The 21,530-nt window shown below is 43.2% G+C and overlaps 1 long non-coding RNA gene across 3 annotated transcripts in view; it reads left to right on the top strand.

Moving 5' to 3' along the window:
- The window catches only part of LOC123377285, a 103,720-nt gene that overhangs the window by 67,370 nt on the left and 14,820 nt on the right, over positions 1-21,530 (top strand). The window contains exon 6 of one of the 3 annotated variants that reach the window (XR_006582156.1): positions 6,616-6,747. The exons of the other annotated variants lie outside the window; for them this stretch is intronic. This is a non-coding gene — a long non-coding RNA (uncharacterized LOC123377285). Of the gene's footprint in view, positions 1-6,615; positions 6,748-21,530 lie in introns of those variants that run through there. 3 annotated transcript variants of the gene reach the window in all.

Consider the following 21,530-nt stretch of genomic DNA (forward strand, 5'->3'; position numbering starts at 1 on the left):
GCACACAGCCCCTGCTCTCCTCTAACCATGGCTTTGCCATGACGTGTCTTACTCCCCCTCACTACGGACTGTGCAGCCAGGTTAAGACCAGTCTCACTTTATCCCTACATATTTGTACAGCATCTGCTACAATGGTGAGCTTCACTGGGACCTAAGTAATCAAGTATGCCAAAAAAATTATGGGGAATGCTGCTGGGGAAAAAAGTGTTTTCTTGTTGGGCTTCATCTAATTGCACTCCATTCCTACTGCTATAGACACTGTTTGCTTTGATCTGTGCAGCCTTTGCATGTTGCTAATTGGAGTAAAAGAAATGTGAAAAATGCAAACACTTAACATAATCTTCTTGGGACTTGCATGAAAAAATTTTATGGCAGGTATTTCCCAATTTACTACTTCCCCATGATGATTACTGGAACAGCTTTGTTAAAACATTGATGTAACATATGTTACAGAATATTTGTTGCTTCAAGTGTTGAAATGACCCAGTGAAAGAGAGGGTCGTGTTCTTCTGGCTGATGGTACATCTGTTATGCAGAGGGCTGTTCTGCTGGTCTCTGAGAGAGCTTTGTTTTCAGTTCAGGACTATATTTTGGTGCCATTTAAAATTTGTAATAAAATATAAGCATAGTAGTAAACAAAAAATTAAGAAGAATCAAAGCCATGCTGGAGTTGAAGTGGAGGATGCCCTTGTTTCTAAGGCATGGGACTAGGACTCTGGAGCTCTATCTAGCTAGACATTTATACTATGTTTACCTCATTGTGGTAGCTGAGATCTGGACTCTATTCCTATCCTTGTAACCTGGGGCCATTCGTTTCACCTTTGTGTGCCTCTGTTTTCCTCCTAGCCCTTTGTCTGCCTTGTCCTTTTAGATTGTAAGTTCTATGAGGCAGAAACCATCTCTTACTATGTGTTTGTGCAATGCCCAGCACAATAAGATATCAGTGTCAGCTGAGGCCTTTGCATGCTGCCATAATATAAATAGTAATACTTCCAATGTGACCCTGGACAAGACACTTAACCTTTGTGTCTCAATTTCCTCAACTATAAAATCGAGATAACAGTTCACAGATGTGTTATAAAGGTTAGCTCATTCATCTTTGCTTTGAGATCCTTAGATAGAAGACACTTTAGGAGTCCAAAGTATTATTAAGTACGTGACACTAAAAGATTTGTTTCTCAAGTTTCCTTTTCAATGACCACTATATTACTGCCAATCCTTTATGTCCATATCCTTGTTTTAAAACCAGACTCTCTTGTTCTATCACAGGGATAGGCAACCTATGGCACGTGTGCCGAAGGCAGCATGCGAGCTGATTTTCAGTGGCACTCACACTGTCCGGGTCCTGGCCACTGGTCTGGGGGGCTCTGCATTTTAATTTAATTTTAAATGAAGCTTCTTAAACATTTTAAAAACCTTATTTTACATACAACAATAGTTTAGTTATATATTATAGACTTCTAGAAAGAGACCTTCTAAAAACGTTAAAATGTATTACTGGCACGCAAAACTTTAATTTAGAGTGAATAAATGAAGACTCGACACACCACTTCTGAAATGTTGCCGACCCCTGTTCTATCATGTAAGTCACTCTGCCTTGTTTCAGTGCGCAGGGAATGAGTCTTAGAGTTTGCTCAGTGTTGTAACAAAATATTTTCAGATTCTTTCAATCTTAACAGGAAAGAGAAATAGGGAGGAAACCATACACAAGTTTACTTTCAAGAATAGTAGGAATTTTAATGATTTCCTGTGTAAAGTCTGAGGGTTCTTCTTGGCCAGTTAGAAGTGACATTGTATAAACAGCAGCAGTGTATCTTTGAAAAAATTGTTAGCCCTCTAAGAATCAGGAATAAACTAGTATGTGACTTTATTTAGTGCTATGCCATAGAATTGGAACATGAGAAGCCTGTTCAGATTTCATTAGAAAAATTAAATGATGGCTGGTAGCAAAATCCAACTCAAGTTTACACTGTTCCATGCCAACAGAATGTATTGAGAGCTGGGCCAGCAGTTTAGTGGTAACACCACAGCATGCTCCCAAGGAGTGATTCTGTTCTTTGTTCTCCCTGGCCAGCAGAGGTTGGGGTATCTGACTACATGCACAACATGCAATTTAAGAAACATGGGGACTCTCATGACTTGTACAGGAAAGTACATGGGGATGCTCTATATCAGTGGTTCTCAAACTTTAGCAACCTGAGGCCCCCCCCATTTTGATTTAAATTTTTTCACAGACCCCCAAGCTCCCCGCTCAGCCCCAAGCCCCGCTGCCACTCCACCCCTTCCCCCAAGGCCCCACCCTTACCCCTTCTCTTTCCACCCCCTCCCCCAAGTGCACCCCATCCCTGCTCCTCCCCCTCCCTCCGAGTGCCTCCTGCACGCCGGGGAACAGCTGTTCCCCGGCGTGCAGGAGGTGCTGGGGGAGAGAGGAGGAGTTGAGGCAGGGAAGGGGAGGAATTGATCAGCAGGGCCCACAGACTCCCTGGAGTACCCTCGTGGATCCCCAGGGGTCTGCAGAGAAACGCTACTCTATATGAAGGGTCAGATAACCTCCTCTTAGGCAAGACCTTCCTTCAGAGGGAAAAGAGAGAGGATCAATAAGGAGAGGAACCTGTCAGCATCTACCAAATGTCTAGGATTAAAGCCCCATTTCCCAAAATGTAGTTTTTTCCTTCAGTGACTGGCTGTGGATGTAAGACCCAACTGTGGATGTAAAAACTTCACAGCAATGCTGGTGAATGGCTGAGTGAGCAGGCTAATGGTAGGGGTAGGGTGGGAAGGAAGTGAAATTCTGTATCTGCTTTGTTACATTTTTATTTTCCACTATTGGCTGGTACAAAACTGTTAGGCTTTACTGGGAAGAAACAATTTCTGTTGCTGGATTCACTTATGGCCCCAGTGGCTTGATGTATTTTTCAGAATGAATAGCTTTTCATTGATTAAATACTCCCTGGAGGCTTTTTAAGTAAGGAAGTGTCGAATACTCTGTTCCACTTTTCCATGGCTCAAAAAACTATCATACTGTACTTAGAGACATGGGGTGGGAGATTCAGGAATCTAATAGCCCTGAAGAGATGCCAAATGTGCTCAGATTGAGGGAGGAAGAAAGAGGACAGGATCCTGATAACCTGACAAAGCATTTCCCTTTAGTCTGCACAGGCAAGCAGGAAAGTGAGTGCTGCATAAGCAAGACATTTCATTTGTGGTTAAATCCACAGATGAGCTATTACAGAAAATATTCTCCAAAATATGCTTACATGAGGGATGGGGCACATGGTACTGATTAGAATTAGTACCAACAGAGCAGATTTATGACACAGAACCATTCCAGCTGAAAGCTGGTAACATGTTCCAGTGTCAGAAGACTGTCTTTTTATTATTACAGTGGCCACACAAAGTGCCTGATGCTGTGAGTGCCCTCAGCCAACGGGAGTGAAGGGTACTGTGCACATGCTCAGGACCTGCTCAGCACTTCTCAGAATTGGCCCAGTCTTACAGTTACAGGGATATTGAGCTAGAGAAAATGTATTCTTTTAATTATCAAACATACCAGAAAACAAAGTGGGAGGCATACCTTTCATACCACAGCAGTCAGTGGTTTCTGCCTCTTTTTGCACTTCCGATCACTTTCAGCCCCCTTTGTCAGGAGACAAACAGGACATATTTCACCTGCTTTCATACTTGAGTACTGAGCTCACACCTCTCAGACTAGGAGAGACAAACCCTTCCATCTCCATGCTGTGTCTCCTGTGTCCAGTAAGTAACTGCCATCCAATTTCATCATTCCAGCTGGTGGCTTAGTGATGGGAATGGGAATGTGACCAAAACTTTCATTTCAAATAAGAATTGTGTGGATGTGAACCAGTGCCCAGGAGGCAAAAGGAAAATGAGACTATTAATTCCACAAGCCTTTCTCCATTGATGCACAGCTTGTTTTTCTAGACAGTGCATTTTAGATCACTGTTTGGGATGTTGAACTGTCCTGGTTCCTATCAAAAACCTCAGAAGGAGTTTTAAGTACTCATTTATCTGAAAATAGCAATATCAGTGACTGTGTAAAAGATTGGGTAACAAATAATAATACAATGTTTTGATTGTGAAAAGCATCTTCCATCCATTAACAAATGTAACCCTTCTGCCAGGCAGAGTTGACTGCAACAAGGGCTGGGTTCAGTACCCAGGGGCTCCCTTTTAACAATACAATGCAAAACCGGCTCGAGTCCCCACCCAATGACCTGGGATAATTACACTCAAACCCCTGGGCACCTCTAAGAGGCAATACTTCCCCTCTCGGAAGCACAGAGTCTTGGTGTAGCAAAAATCTTTAATAACAGGAGGTAAACAACTCAGCATTAAATTGGGAAAACACCACAACAAACCATGAACCAGCAGACTGACCCCCAAGTAGATTGGGCTGTGTCCTTTCCCTTTGGGTTCTTAAGTCCAGCAACCCAAAAGTCACCCCACGCACAGTTGCTGTCCTTGGTCATTGCAGCCCCAGAGTTCAGAAGTTCATCTGCAGAGTTCACCTCCCAGGGGGTGTGGGCGAGGTATGGAGGCACCTTACATGCTCCGCTGCTCAGGCCCTCAATGGCTTTGCCACACCTCTCTGTGGGGTTCTGCTCCCAGCTGGCTGCGCCTCCCCACTAGCCGTTCCACTAGCCACGCCTCTCCACCAGCCTCCCAGCTGGCTGCGCCCCTCCCCTAACCATTCCACTAGCCGCGCCTCTCCGCTAGCTGTTTCGCTAGCTGTGCCTCTCCGCCAGCCGCCCAGCTGGCCGCGCCTCTCCATTAGCTATTCCACTAGCCGCGCCTCTCCGCCAGCCACCCAGCTGGCCGCGCCTCTCCATTAGCTATTCCACTAGCCGCGCCTCTCCGCCAGCCGCCCAGCTGGCTGCGCCTCTCCGTTAGCCATTCCACTAGCCACGCCTCTCCGCTAGCTGTTTCGCTAGCCGTGCCTTTCCGCCAGCTGCCCAACTGGCTGTGCCTCTCCGCTAGCTGTTTTGCTAGCTGCGCCTCTCTGCCAGCCACACCGCTAGCCGTTCACCAATACGTCTTCAAGCCCCCCCACTTATCACAGCTCTTAGTGATTTCAGCTCTCAGTGATTTCAGCTGTTAGTAGGGGAGCCTCACTGCTGGTGCACCTGGATAGTCTTCTTGCATCAGAACCACTAACCCAAAGTAGGTCTAATGCTTAGACCTAGGTATTAGTGATTTCAGCTCTGTAGCATGTAACACGACTCTTACTCATGCTACAGGTCTACACTACAACTCGAACTGGTTTTAAAATCAGTTTAGCTAAACCAACTTTTAAACAGTTAGGAAATTTCCCCAGTATAGACAGGTCCACAGAATGGAGACCTCAGTGATTTTAACTAGTATGTATGAAAAAATACTCCATTTCCTAATTCCTAATATGTGTTACGCTTTACAGTTATAGCATTTGAGCCTGTCTTTTCTTTTTCTCTCTCCCCTACCTCCTACTCTTTTTCTACTGTGTAAATTGGTAGAAAATTGAGTCTCCATTATCCTGGCTTTGTATCATGAGCTATTTTTCAACACCATGGAGAATAGGAACATCAGTAGTTTAGACAACACAGGAGACTCTCCATCAACAGTACAATTTCTTTTTCCAAGGTCAATACTGCATGGATGGACGGATGGATGGATGGATGGATGGATAGGTGCTTACAGGCTCCTTAAGGAGTTTCATTTGTCTGTTTCCTATTCAGATTATTCTTAAAGGCCCCTATTCTGCAACAATTACCTTTGTGAGAGTACCCTAAAGGGCAGACAATACTAAATCTGCACCTCACATATGATATTACAACCATTTTCTAATTGTTCAGTTTCACACATTCCTCTGAAGAAGCCTAGGGTAACACAAAATGTGTACTTCAGTAAATATATGCTATCATATTAAAAAAGATACTGTTTCACTAACCTTGTTGTAGGAGCTCAAAGGAAGTGTCAGGGGCCCTCCCAACATGAATTGTTAGTTTCCTCAATGAGTTGATCAGACCTCATAAAGAACTTTTAAATGCCAAATTACTTCCTTAAACAATAAAAGAGCACCAGTTCCTCTTTGGCAGACACGCACAAGTCAAGTTTTTAAAAGTAACAACTTCCTTGAGTGATGGATACATTCACAGGAAGAAGAAATCAACACTGAAGCTGTTTGTGTTTTCCCCAGTCAAGGAAAGCATCTGAAAATTGTTTTTAAATGGTGAAAACCATCAATTATTTGTCATGCCCAGATAGATTTAAAATGATCAGGTGGACTTTTTCCAGACATCCCCTAATTTTTTTTTACCTTTAGACTAAGACTAAGTGCATTAGAAACATCAACATAAAGTGTCTTTTTCTGTTGTTCAAAGTTCTAAGTGCCTGAGAACAGAAGGCTAGAAGGAAAATGCTTCTACCACTATAACGACAGCATCACTAGAACAGCACTGTGTGTGTGTGTGTGTGTGTGTGTGTGTGTGTGTGTGTGTGTGTGTGTGTGAGAGAGATCATTTTAAAAAAGAAAAATATTTTTGAGAGATGAAACAAGGATAGCATTAGAGAAAACAATATTTTAAAAGATAATGAATATTGTGAAACAATGTATTTTAGGGGAAACAGACACTGAAAAAGGCTGATGGGAAAGAACAAGTGAAATGAAGAAAGAAAAGAGGGAAAGAGAAGGAAAAGAAAATACACTGGAGACAGTTGTAATAACTTTTTAAAATTGTTTTATAAAAATATTTGTTGTCAAAATGGCATCTGATTAAATATATACATAAATAAATTGATATAGGAGGGCACTGCATCTGCATGGCATCTGCATTCACCGCATCTGCATGAATCTTGTATTCAATGGGAGTTTGCCTGAATAACCACTAAGTAAAAACCGAGTGAGGGCCCCATGATTTGTGGCTTGATCCTGGCAAAGTGAATCCCATGAAAGGGACAAGAAAGAATATGTACACTGAAAAGGTGCAGAAACCGTCCTGTGTAACTTTCACTAGACTGTCCTCCTGACAAGGGCATAAAATGGCTGGCACTCATCCAGTAGAAAGTGCTGTGGCTCTATAAAGTTAAGGAACTGGAGATGCACAAAGATGACTAGGAAATAATTCCAGTAATGGGGGAAAACTGGGCAGAACATGCTGTGGAGCCCAATACAAGCATGAGGGAGGATGAAGGAATGGCTGTCAATGTTTGTAACAGTCATGGCTACAGCTGAAGGCCCGTAACAGAGCCTGGAGAATACAGAACAACTATGGGTCCTGGAAGGTCTCAATACAGGAATGGTTTAGCATGAATAGGCACCAATATTGTTAATACAAGGCAACAGTGACTACATTTTAGTAGCGACCCAGGTAAAGTGCTGATTGTAACAGGAGTCCCTGGAGTCTGTGGAAACTGATCTCTGCCACGTACCTTTTGTAACTCTGACCCTTATCAACCACATCAGCACTCCTGTGTGTCACACTTCTACTACACTGACAAATGCACATTCACATGCCATCCATACCACGTTAATTGGAAGGGGAAAACAAGAAACCATATCGGAATTATTTTAGAACACACAAGTCATGGTTCAAGCCACACCTTTTTTCTCATTAGCTACGTCCATTTCAGAGTGCTGCTTTAGGGATTTGCAAAGTTATTATGTTTTGCTAGCAACACAACAGTGTACAGAAGAGTACCATTACAATTGTTTTCATTTTGGTGCATATTATCCTACTTTTCAGAGTACACATAGCAGTTTATGGCTTTTCTTTCCCATGTAGTGGTCAGGATAAAGAAGGCCCAATTAAATATATTTTCATGCACTTGCATTGCTGCAGGGTGACAGCACAGGACAGATTCACCTGTCATGTTGTTAGATCTTCCTAGGTATACCTTTCTGAAAGAAAAAAAAAAGGAAAAAATTGCTCAGTTTGATATACACACAAGGAATTTTGGTCTGCAACTCAGGTCAGTGTAAGTCTGGAAAATTCCTCTTAGTTTTACCGCTGGCATTCTCATTAGCAATGGAGTATGCCTGTTATCTGGTTAGATTAATTATTTTCATGTTATTCCAGGGCATTCCAGAACATTAAGCTTAAAGCTGTCATTAATGGATATGGAGTTTATGAAATAAGGTTACCATTATCTACCATTACCCCCATTCCCACATGAACCAATAGCCATTGCACCATTATAGGTTCCCTAACTACCCTCCACCTTTCCTTACTTGTAATGTCACATTTTGGCTCCACTTTCTGGTTTCCCAGTCTATACATGGAAATCACCAGAGGCCATGGAGATTTGTAAACGTTGGTGGGTGCTGTGGTGCTTGGATTCCCCAGAATCTGAGGTTGTCACAGACAGGTGTGTAGCTGTAGGGGTTGTTTCAGGGGGACACAGGTGATGATACCCTAACAGAGGTGGGAGTTAGATGAAGCCCTGCTTCTTATATTTCACATAGGGCACTGCAATCTCATTCTTCCAGTGTCTGAATAGTTACCTAGGAATTTCTAGTTCAAAGTTTGTTTACCACATTGGGATTCCCTCCCCACCATACCCGCCCCTTTCCTGGTGGCTGTTCAAGGCTATAACGATCTGTCTAAAAATAAAAATGAGAATGCCTCCCTAGTGCACATTTCTACATCTCCTTGCTCAAATTAAACCACCAGAAAGCAGCTGGCACTAATACTAGCACTCACAGTTGTATATAGAATATTGCTGAATGCACAAGGGCGCTGGTAAGGGCTTGAATGCTACTGTCAATACAGCACAGCTGTGTGATTCATTTTGGCAAAAGAATGCCATTCTAATGTAAGATGAGGTGCCAGGAGGCGGCTTTCTCTTAGCAAGAGTCACTCTAATGGGAGAAGCATAGACACATGTTAAATTGTCTCTCCCATTTCTGCATTTCATGGGAACATATTACCTCTGACAAATGGGTATTGGAGACTATAAAATCAGACTATTCCATGTACTTCCAGTCTATACCCCTCTCATCCCCCTTTCCCATCCCTTCTCAGGACCAATCTGACAAGCCTTTCCTGAGTTAGGAAGTTCTGTCTGTTCTCCACTTAGGAGCTGTAGAACTAGTTCCCATGCAGTACAAAGAAAGATAATTGTATTCCAAATATTTTCTTGTTCCCAAAAAGAAGGGTGGGTGGAGACCAACTTTAGAACTCTAGATTCTGGATACCTTTGTCAAAGTTCAGAAGTTTAAGATAGTGACACTTAGCAATTTTCATCCCATCCCTAGATCTGAGGTATTATTTAAAGAACTTCAACCTTCAGGAACATACTTTCACATTACGATATACCCTTTTCACAAGAAATTTGTATGCTTTCTAGTGGGCCAGCACCACTGTCAGTATTGTGTTTTCCCCTTCAGGCTGACTACTACGCTATGTTATAACTGGAGTTCTTTGAGACATATGTCCCTCCAAGTGCTACTAACTACCCATCTCCTTCCCCTCTGCTTCCAAGTCTCCTCTTTGTGGGACTTTGCAGTAGAGAAGGAACTGAAGGTAGTTTGTCCATCACAACTCTATATACCCTCTATATGGGGCACGAGGACAGGGTGGATGCTTATACCCATTGGACACTGCTGCTAAAAATCTTTGATCAAAAGCACATGGGGTGCCTGAGCATCTCTAATGGAGCACCAACATGGACACACATCTCAAAGATATGTAACTCCAGTAACTCCAGTTACTGTATGGGATAAGTAATCTCTCCCTCTTTGTATTCCTTATTAAACATGCTATGACAAATACCATCACAGCATCCATTCTATTTGCTTGTCCTTCTGCTTGAAATTGGAATTCTGCTGTCATGATGATCAAATCTTTCATTCACATTTTAAACAAGACATGATAAGCAGGAGTCTTTCTTCCTTTGGTCTATGATATGTAAAGATACTGGCTCAAATTTTGCTGTCAGTTACACAGGCACAACCAGTCTGGTGAAGTGTAAATCTTAGTTTAGAACATAAATACAGTTTACAGTAATAAGGCCCAATCCTGCACATTTTAATCATATGGACCTTAGCAGCTTATTCATGAATAGGTGGTTACATAATCAGGCAAAGTCTTTGCATGTCTCCCATACCTTTCATCTGAGAATCTCAAAGCACCCCACAGGTATCAATTAATGAAGTCTATGTGGTAGATATATATTTTTAAAATGTGTAAAATAAGACAGAAAGGGTGATGCCTGTTTTCAAAAGCAGTATGTAATTAAGGCTACTTCTGAATTTGTGTGCTCAACTTGAGATGCCTAGATGTTTCAAACTAGGCAGCCAAAAATGAAGGCACACCAATTCAATGGCCACTTTTCAAAATGTAGGCCATACTGACTTGCCTCCAAGACAGCACAAGTCATTTGCAGTGCTAAGACAAGGACATGGAAACCCTCATTCCTAATCCTGTACTTCAATCACTAGACACTCTGATTCCTATTACATATTAACATTCTGAGTAACAGGGAGGAATTGGTTTCAAATCTGAAAGTGGAAAGCAATTTGGGTGAAAGTGATCATGAAATAAAAAATGTCATGATTCTAATGAAAGGAAGGAATGACAGCAGCAGAATAAGGACAGTGGACTTAAAAAAGCAAACCTTAACAAACACAGAAAACTGGTGGGTGTGGTTCCATGGGAAGAAAATCTAAGGGAGAAAGGAATACAGGAGAGCTGGCAGTTTCTCAAGGAGACAATACTAAATGCATAACTGACAACTATTCCGATACAAAAGAAAGATAGGAAGAATAGTAAGAAGCCAATATGACTCCATCGGGAGCTCTTTAATGACCTAAAATCAAAAAGGGAATCCTACAAAAAGGGGAAACGTGGATGAATTGCTAAGAATATCATTCTGGGATATATTAACAGGAGTGTCATATGTAAGATACAGGAGGTAATTGTCCCACTCTACTCAGCATTGATGAGGCCTCAGCTAGAGCAGTGGTTTTCAAACTTTTTTTCATGTGACCCAGTTGAAGAAAATTGTTGATGCCCGCAAAACAACGGAGCTGAAGGGGTTTGGGGTGTGGAAGGGCTCAGGCTGGGGCAGAGGGTTGGGGTGTGGGGTGAGGGGTTCAGGGTGTGAGAGGGGGCTCTGGGCAGGGGGTTGGAGTGTGGGAGTGGGTCAGGGCTCTGGGCTCAGGGTGCAGGCTCTGGGGTGGGGCTAGGGATGAAGGGTTTGGGTGCTCCAGGTTTGGGGGGGCTCAGGACTGAGGCAGGGGGTTGGGGTGTGGGAGAGGGTCAGGGCTTTGGGTTGGGGGTACAGGATCTGGGTGTGGCCAGGGATGAGGGGGTTGGGGTGCAGGAAGGGGTTCTGGGTTGGAGGGGCTCAGGGATGGGGCAGGGGATTGGGCAGAGGATTGGGGCATGGAATTATCTCCGGCGGCTCCTGGTCAGTGGCACAGTTTCCCACCTGTCCTCGCACCGCGGACAGCACTGCACTCCGGAAGCGGCCAGCAGCAGGTCTGGCTCCTAGATGGAGGTGCACATGTGGCTCCAATTGGCTCTCGCCCACAGGCACCATCCATCCTAGCTCCCATTGGCCAGTTCCTGGCCAGTGGGAGTGTGGAGCCAGTGCTCGGGGTGGGGGCAGCATGCGGAGCCCCGTGGCCCCCCCTGCCTAGAAGATGGACCTGCTGCTGGCCGCTTCCAGGCCGCAGCACTGTGTTGGAACGGTTAGGCACTAGCCTGCCATAGCTGGGCAGCACCAACGACTGGACTTTTAACGTCCCAGTCGGCGGTGCTGACCAGAGCCGCTAGGGTCCCTGGGTGCTGAGCAAGGTGACCCAGTGCATTACATGCCATGACCCAGTACTGAGTCATGACCCGAACTTTGAAAAACACTGAGTTAGAGTAACGCGTCCAATTCTGGGCACCACGCTTTAGGAAAGATGAGGACAAACTGGAGGGAGTACAGAGGAGAAAATGTCAAAAATTATAAAAGGTTTAGAAAAGGATCTATCTGGAAAGGATAAAAAAGCTGGGCATGTGTAGTCTTGAGAAAAGAAGACTGTGGGGGGACCTGATCACAATCTTCAAATATGTTAAAGGCTGTTATAAAGAGGGCAGTGATAAATTGTTCTCCATGAAGATAGGACACGTAGTAATGGGCTTAATCTGTAGCAAGGGAGATATAGGTTACATAGTAGGAAAAACTTTCTAACTATAGTGTAGATAGGCTTCCAAGGGAGGTTGTGGAATCCCCATTGTGACTTGGGTGCAGCCTGGGACTGTGGAACCACTGTGCACCCCTCCAGCCTGAGCTATCTCTCACAATGTTTTGCTAGTGACAAGCAGCAAACCCCTCCAGGCCCTGTTATCACTCAGGACAACAGCATGTAGAGCTCCACACCCAGCTAGATTGCATGAATGCTCCCAGAGACACTCATGAATCACACCAGCTCCCAGAGAAAGGCACCAGCCAAATCCCCTCAGCTCCCAGCACTGTACCTCGGGGATATACCATTTTGCACTGCTCAAGACGAGCAGTGCAGATTTATTAAATGGTTCACCACTTCATCAATGGAAAATGAATATACCCTAGCCTTTGCAAACCTGAGCAGTTTTGCCACACTTCAGGCAAACTCGCTGGTAAAGATAAACAGTAAAACAAATTTATTGACTACAAAAGGTAGATTTTAAGTGATTATAAGTGGTCATTACACAAAGTAAAACTATCTCCCCATGTTTATTTCCCCTCCCCCCCTACAGTTCCTCACACCTTCCTGTCAACTGCTGGAAATGGGCCATTTTGATTACCACTACAAAAAGTTTTTTTTCTCTCCTGCTGGTAATAGCTCACCTTAACTGATCACTCTCGTTACAGTGTGTATGGTAACACCCTGTTACCATAGTTACCATAGTTACCAAAGTGTTCTCTGTGTGTGTGTATATATATATATATATATATATCTTCCTACTGTATTTTCCACTGCATGCATCCGATGAAGTGGGTTTTAGCCCATGAAAGCTTATGCTCAAATAAATTTGTTAGTCTCTAAGGTGCCACAAGTACTCCTGTTCTTTAGGCAAAAAGTCAGTTAGTTACCAAAAGAAAAAAATACATAAGCACAGAGTCTAAACTCTCAACCCTATTAAACTGGGCAACATCTAGATTAAGTAGTTTTTCTCACTCCACTGGATATTGCAGTCCTTAATATACAGGTTTGTCCCTTAAACCTGGGCCAGTCTCCTCTGTTGGAGTCTTCAGTCTTCTGAGTGTCTCTGTTGCTTGCAGCATAGGTGGGGGTAGGAGAAAAGCCCAGCATATGGCCACTCAGTTCTGTCTTAAACCCTTAGTCCATTGGCTTGGTGAACACAAGTCCAGGCATGTCTGGTGGGCGTCGCTGAGTCCCCAGGCAAGGTTGAGCAATTCCCCTGGTGTCACCTTATGCAAGTGAGTTATTCAATTGTAACTCCTCTGCTGGGCAGTGGCTGGTGATGTCTGCGGTTCAGCACCCACCCAGGCGATTGTTACCTCCCTTGTCATTGTCTCTGGAAAGCTAGTATCTGTGCGCCTCCCAAACCCACAGGATATTTTAGTGTCGACCATACAACACAATTCTCATAACTTCATATGCATTTATGATATACATATTTAGATAGAACAGTGACTTTCAGCAGATCATAACCTTTCTCCTGATACCTCACACAGCCTGCTTTATATGCAGTATCACAATTATATATAAATGAGGAATATGAGGATTACAGGGTGCTCCCCCAAGGTATAGAATGTCACACCCATCATTGAAGGTTTTTAAGAACAGGTTGGACAAGCACCTGGAAGAGTTGGTTTAGGTTTATTCAGTTCTTCAGGGGTCTGGACTTGATTACCTCTCAAGCTCCCTTCCAAGCCTACATGTCTATGATTCTATGATAATAATACCCCATTTAAAAAAACTATTACAATCCTATTCCTGTGTCATGTATTTTGTGAGATTGGCAAAGGTGATGTCCATGTTCACAAATGCTTTATTACAACATGACCCCCTGAAGCATTGTAGCACTATTATTTTTTCTGGCTAAGGGGCTAGCCAAAGAGGAATAATATAGACCAATGAAAAACTCTGGAGAGGGCGACCGTGGCTGCTTGCCTTTGGCAGCTGATCATTAAATAGATGTTTAAACTTTACTTTGCCTTTTTATTGTCAAAACAGTCTGCTTGCTTGTTTGTTTGGGCTTTTTTTCAGGTTTTGCTACTTAGCTAAAATCTAATTAAATTCCCTATACATGGCCAAATTCTGTTCTCAGCTATGCTGCTGCAATCCCACTGGTTTCAATGGAACGATGGGTGAAATTCACTTCAATGCAGAAGGCCAGCACAAGCCCCACATTCTGCTAAGCTTTTAATGAGTGGCTTAAATGGAGATTTAGGGCCTTGTGTAGGCTTTTTGGTCATGGGGAGACTTTTCCCTTAAATGTAGAATTTGATTCAATGTCCATCATGGTACTTATTTGAAGAGGATTAAAGGCCTTTGCTAACTCCCACTGCAGTCTGTGGAAAGTTTCCCATAAATTTCAGAGGGAGTTGGATGAGGCCGAAGAGAGACTGGTTTAAAAGAAAAAAGTTTCACAACATCTTAAATGTTAAAATGAGCTACTTGGGGATATTCCGTTGTTTTCTAATATACTTGCAATGTGTCCTGCAGCTCTAAATTATAACTAAGACCAGGAAACAGGAGCACAGGGTGGGTGAGGCTAAAGAGCAAGGATGCATTTCTGACCAGAGAGAGAGACAGAGAGAGAGTGTGTGTGTGTCCTCCATGGGGAATTGTTTTTGAAAATACCCAATGCAATCGCTTGCATTCCAAAGGCAAAAAATGTTTTCCTCAGACATAGTTTTATGAGCCCTAAAGATAAAAGCCCCCTTTCTCCCTCCCTTTTCTTTTTCCACCTCCCAGAGGGATGATTTAGCAATATCCAAGGAGTCAGTGACCTCTTCCAGAGGCAGGAAAATCATCCCTTCTTTCCCTTTAGTATCTACCTCTACTGGGATGTTCTACAACCTATCCATCACCGTAGTATCTGAGCAACTTCCATATAAAACAGAGTGGCAGTAGCAGAGCCCCTCTTGGACTGAGTGGAGTCTCTGGCTTTTCTCCTTTCTCAGGTTACAGAACTTTCTGTTTGTGGGGGTGGAGGTTGAGTCTGTGGATCAGGCAGTTAATGTTGTGAGTGTCAATCTGGTTCTAGCAGAAAAGCATTATCACGGTCTGGTCTTAATATTTTAACAGTGGGCTTGTGTAAGCCCCCAACAATGCTTCCAGACTAGTTTCACAGACCCAGAAGTTTGCACAAGCTTTGTTAAAAACATGAAAACATAGGGGTGTTCATCCAACTGGCACCCATGCTCCCAACATTTTGATGTTCAACACAGTAATTCTTGGACAGGAGTTGGTGCATCTCTTATGGTCTTTGGGGCCATATTGCCAGATCTGTTGTTCCATTTGGGCTTCAATGCAATCATTCCCCCACCCCCCGAAAAATGTGCTGAAAGCCATATTTTCATTCACAACAGCTGAATATTTTGGGGATCCTGCTCTGCTTCTGACACAAGGCCTTGTTAAATAAGTGTTTGCAAATTTGCCTCTTTTTTTTTCATTCCTTACACTTGAAACCAAAGTTCTGGGATAGAAAGTAAATATATTGCACCAAATTTTGCCCTTTAGACTTTACTCTGAAATGTGATGACTAAGCGTTGCATTGATGTTTGACCTCAGTCACAAACCATATATTGTTTGGTAGCTTAGGAATGTTTAGCCCTCATCTGACCTTAGTCAGAAATCATTACTGAAGTGTAGAAATACACAGTGCTGTCATCTCTACAGTATTCAGAGTAGAAAAGCCAACTCCGAGATGTTGCTTATGTGCCACCTGTTGGTGAGAGATGGAACAATGGCTTACTCCAAGGAAATCAAACTCAGGGCTTATGTTTTTAGCAAAATATGTGTGGTACTCCTCAGGACAGGAGCAAAATATGACATTTTCCAATATTTCAAACCAATTACAGAATGTCTGACTACAAATTTAGTAGGCAATTGTTCATGTCAGACAAGATGACAACTATTGAGGAAACAGCTGTTACACCAGATGGAATATGTTTGACAGCTTTAGGGTCCAGGTGCACAGTTCTGGAATAAATCAACAGAGCATTGGCATGTGGGTTTATTCTTGGCTGATTGGATAGTACTAGTACCAGTTTCTTGGATACTCTCCTCTTAACCTTTAAGGAGCTACTTCTGGAACAGTTATGTATTAATCTGTTGAAATTTAAATGAGAGAAAGACTATGCAACATAACACAAGTAAAGGGGAACTTAGGGCCATAACCTGTTATGATTCCATGAGCAGAGTCCTAACATTTGTGTAAAACATGGACACAAGAGATGGTCCTTTAAATTGTACTTAGTGCTTCAGATTCCTGAAGTCATTTAAGAAGAGATAGATAGTATTTTACGTATCTATCTTTAATTTTTATATCCTCATTTTTCTGAAAGGGACAGTGTGCCAGGTACACTAGTGACAGAACCATCATCCTAGGAGATGCTTGTTTCCTAGGAATTGAACTCTGACCACTAACAAATTTCACATATGCCACTGAATGCCCTTCTGAGCTGGTTGGATAGGACTGGCGGTCTAGTTGGGAGTGGCTCCATAGCCCATTACCAGTCCCTTGAGTCACCTAGTTGCCTAATTGTTTTTAGGGTCTGGTTAGGAGACAGGTGATGCATCTCAGTCTGTTTGCATCCACCCCCGGTGTCCATGAAATGTAAGTCCAAGGGTATTCTGTATCTCGAAGGCTGTTCATGCTCCTGACTTAGTCGGAAAAGATGCCAAAATGCAATTTGTGAAGTGTTTCAGGATTTGTTTTCTGATTTGTTTTCAGACTTCTTGGCTGGCTGATGACAAAATCAAGAGGACTCTTGTAAATCACTCACAACATGTGTGCCCTAGTACTTACTACTGTTTTCTCTGAATATAGTCCTCATTGGGTGACTGATACAGTCGTGGGAATTATAAATCAGAGTGCTCATTGGTGAAACAATTTTTTTATGCCAGCAATGGAAAAAAATGTATTAATAGTCTTCAGTGGGGATGAGAATTCATTCTATTCAGTTCTTGATAAGAGCAGGAAATATGTGACAGGAAGATTCATATACCATGCATAATATGAAGCCCCACTTCAGGCATTATGGCTTTTCAATAGGAAAATAGATTAGGTCGCTAAACTGACCTAAGAAATTATGAACTAATCCAGTTCCAGAGCTCCTCTGGGTCTTCACTCATTGGTAATTGGCTCTGTAAAATTAAGAGAAGGTAAAAGGCATTTCCTACACAGCACAAGGGTTATTTACTGAAAAAAAGTGAGGTTATTAAAAAAACCAAAGGAAGGAACTAAAGCAAATTGGAACAATGCTCTGGACCTTGTGGATGTCAGTGAGGGACCTCACAGATGACAGTAATGGTCTTGTGTCAGGGCCTTTGGAGGCCAATAGAGGTTCTCATGGATGTCAGCAAAGTTCAGTTTAATGTGTGTCTGCAAGATATCATGCTGCAAGGTATGGGAGACAGCTAAGAGCACTAATCTCAGGTCAGACTGCCAGAAGACAGGGCATGTACCCCCCCAGGGGTCAGCAACTTTTCAGAAGTGGTGTGCTGAGTCTTCATTTATTCACTCTGATTTAAGGTTTTGCATGCCAGTAATACATTTTAATGTTTTTAGAAGGTCTCTTTCTATAAGTCTATAATATATAACTAAACTATTGTTGTATGTAAAGTAAATAAGGTTTTTAAAATGTTTAAGACGCTTCATTTAAAATTAAATTAAAATGCAGAGCCCCCCGATCTGTGCCCAGGACCCGGGCAGTGTGAGTGCCACTGAAAATCAGCTCACATGCCACCTTTGGCACGTGTGCCATAGATTGCCTACCCTGCCCTAACTGGTGGTATAGTCTATCATAAGATTTCACCAAGCCAGCAACAAATGTGTGCTTCCAAAATAGTATACTAGTTATTATGAAGCCGCTGACAGGTTATACCATCCCCTTTACCTCCATCATGCCTACCCACCTCCTTGCCCTGTCCCTCTTCAGGGACCCTTCTCACAAGCACCTATTAAGACAAGAAGTACATCACCGTCTACAATTAGGGGCTGTGGAACAAGTTCCAACACAACACAGAGGGAAGGAATTTTATTCCCACTATTTCCTGACTCAAAAGAAAAACAGGATGGAGACCCATTCTGAATTTCAGAAAACTCAACAAATGTGTTGTACCCACAGATTCAGAATGGTCACACTGAACTGTATCATCCCTGTGCTGGAAGAGGGGGACTGGTTCTCAGCCCTCAACCTACAGGATGTGTATTTTCACGTTACCATCGATCCCACTAACTGACAATTTCTACAATTCATAGTGGGACAAGATCACTTCCAATACAGAGTACTTTCATTCGGACTGTCGACAGCTCTACAAGTCTTTACCAAAACCCTAGCGATGGTAGCTGCTCATTTGCGCAGATAGGAAATATTGATATTCCCATATTTAGATGATTGCCTGCTAAAAGGTCCTACCCTGACAGAAAAATTACACATTACTCAACAAACCATTTCTCTTTTTCACTCCCTGGGGCTAAAAATCAACAAAAAAAACTACCCTAACTCCAGTACAACAGTTGGACTTCATAGGAGCACACCTGGACTCAGTGGAGGCCAGTGCATCATTGGTGACACCCTGATTCACAGCAGTGACCTCCCTCATATTGGTGGTCTCAGACAGCCCAGGGTGTCTGCAGGCACCTGCCTACAAGTCTTGGGACATATAGCGGCCACCACTTTCATTGTAAAACATGCCAGACTACACATTTGCTGCCTTCAAGGTTGGCTGAGCTCAGTATATATTCCATGAAAGCACAGTCTAAACAAAAGACTCACACTGACCCCAGAGGTTTTACATTCACTACAATAGTGGACAAACCCAATAAACGTTTGCTCAGGCATCCCATTTCAACAGGATCCACCATCCATACAAATCACAACAGATACCTTACTGATCAGATAGGAAGCTCACCTAAACCAACTTACATACAACCCAAGGCAAGTGGTCCCCCAGGGAAACACATTTATACATCAATCTGCTCAAACTATGTGCAATCCACAATGCATGCCTACATTTCCTCCCTATTATATGAGGCAAAACAATAAGGGTCCTGATGGACAACATTGTGTGTATGTTCTATACAAACTGACAGGGTGGAGCATGTTCCCATTCCTTATGCATAGAGGCCTTAAAACTATGGAACTGGTGCATAAAACACAACATCACTATTACAGCAGCATACTTTCCGGGTCGACTGAACATGATGGCGGACACATTCAGCAAACGGTTTTCCCGAGAGCATGAATGGGAAATGAACAATGAAATAATTTCACATGTGGGGATCCCCACACATAGACTAGTTCGCAACATTAGTAAACAAGAAATGCCCAAAACTAGGAGCATGATTCCTGGGGGAACGCTCTTCTTCTATACGCATTCCCACCGATACCACTAATTTCCAGAATAATATACAAAATATGAACTGACATGACTCATAGTATCGACATGACCCAGACAGACTTGGTTCCCTTACCCGATGCGCATGGCAATCTGCACACCATTCACTCTCCCTTGCCCAGAGAATCTTCCCTCTCAGGACAATGGTCAAATCCTCCATCCGGACCTGGAGAAACTTCATCTGAAAGTATGGCTCCTTCATGGCTCCACCGCAATGAACTAACCTGCTCAGAACAAGTAAAACATGTGTTAATAAACAGCAGGAAACACAACACATGTACCACTTACCTCCAAAAATGGAAAAGATTCTTCCTGTGGTGCCAGAACAATCAAATATCTGTAAGCCAGGCACCGCTTCTACTAATCCTGGAATATTTATTATCCCTAAAGAACTCAGGACTTGCTACGAGCTCGCTTAGAGTTAATCTCGCTGCCATCGTGGCCTTCCATCAACAGGTAGATGGGATCTCAATATTCACTCACCCAGTACCCGGACATCCAAGAACCCACACTAGCACGGGACTTAAATCTCATGCTCAGAAGTCTAACCAGAGCCCCATTTGAACACTTAGCCACATGCTCATTACTTCACTTATCTCTGAAAGTGGCTTTCCTGGTCGCCATTACATCGGTGTAACAAGTCAGTGAGATGGAGCTCTCACGGCTCATCCCCCGTACACAATATTCTTCAAAGATAAAGTGACACTTAGAACACATCCTAAGTTTATGCCCAAAATATTGTCTTTGTTCCACCTTAACCAACCTATTCACTTACCTACATTTCATCCAAAACCACACACTAACGCTCAAGAAGTGACCTTGCACACACTGGATGTGTGCCGTGCCTTAGCATTTTATCTGGACAGAACAAAACCCTTCTGAAAATCACCTCAACTTTTTGTGTCAACAGAATGATCAAAGGTCTCTGCCATATCTACGCAAAGATTATCTAAATGGATATCCAGCTGTAACCATATGTGCTATTCACTACACAACACTGAAGCGCCTCCGAGCATCAGAACCCACTCAACAAGAGCTTTATCTATCTCCATAGCATTCCTACACAATGTGCCCATCCTAGACACCTGGGCCTCTGAACACACATTTACAAACCACTATGCAATTATTCTTGTTTCAAGCTCAGACACAAGACTAGGCCTCACTATACTAGCCTCAACAACAAACTCAACTCCGAAGTCCCTTCCATCCTCGTGAGGGCACTGCTCTACATTCACCTGAACTGGAGCACCCACAGGGACTGCACTTGAAGAAGAAGAAGAGAAGGTTACTCCCCTTGTGCAGTAACTGAGGTTTTTTGAGATGTGTGTCCCTGTGGGTGCTCCACTACACACCCTCCTCCTCCTCTACTTCAGAGTTCACAGTAAGGACTCTACAGTAAGGGTCAGGCCGCGCGAGTGCTAGATGAAGCGTCAATGGCACCACGAGACAGCTACTGTGCACATGTGTCCCGACCAGGCACTGCTACCAAAAATCTCAGATTGGCAACACTGGGAAGCACCACACCTGAAGTGGAGCACTCACAGGGGGACACATCTCAAAGAACCTCAGTTACTGCACAAGGGGAGTAACCTTCTCTTTCTTCTTCTAGAGAGCAGATTGCTATGGTTACCAAGGAGAAAAAGAGTAGTGGTCAGGGACAGGACGGTGGCTTTGCTGGGTCCAAGACAATTCATTGGGAGCTCCCCCATAAGTCTACCTTCTGCTTTGGTAGAGTATAATTGGAGGATACACCTGACAGTGAAATGGTAGATTCAAGTTAGATCTACCCAGACATCTGTATATCTTCTCTTTGCTACTGACATTCCATTCTGTAAATCACATTTGTTGGTTAACAAGAAGCTCTTCCTTGTATTTCAGGGATTGGTGTTTGTTTATTTTTTCACTGACTTGTTTACACATTTATGGGTCCAAAATTACAAGATCTGGGGGAAAAATCACCTAA

The sequence above is a fragment of the Mauremys mutica genome, chromosome 9 (genome assembly GCF_020497125.1).
Source record: "Mauremys mutica isolate MM-2020 ecotype Southern chromosome 9, ASM2049712v1, whole genome shotgun sequence".
In the NCBI taxonomy this organism is placed as follows: Eukaryota; Metazoa; Chordata; order Testudines; family Geoemydidae; genus Mauremys; species Mauremys mutica.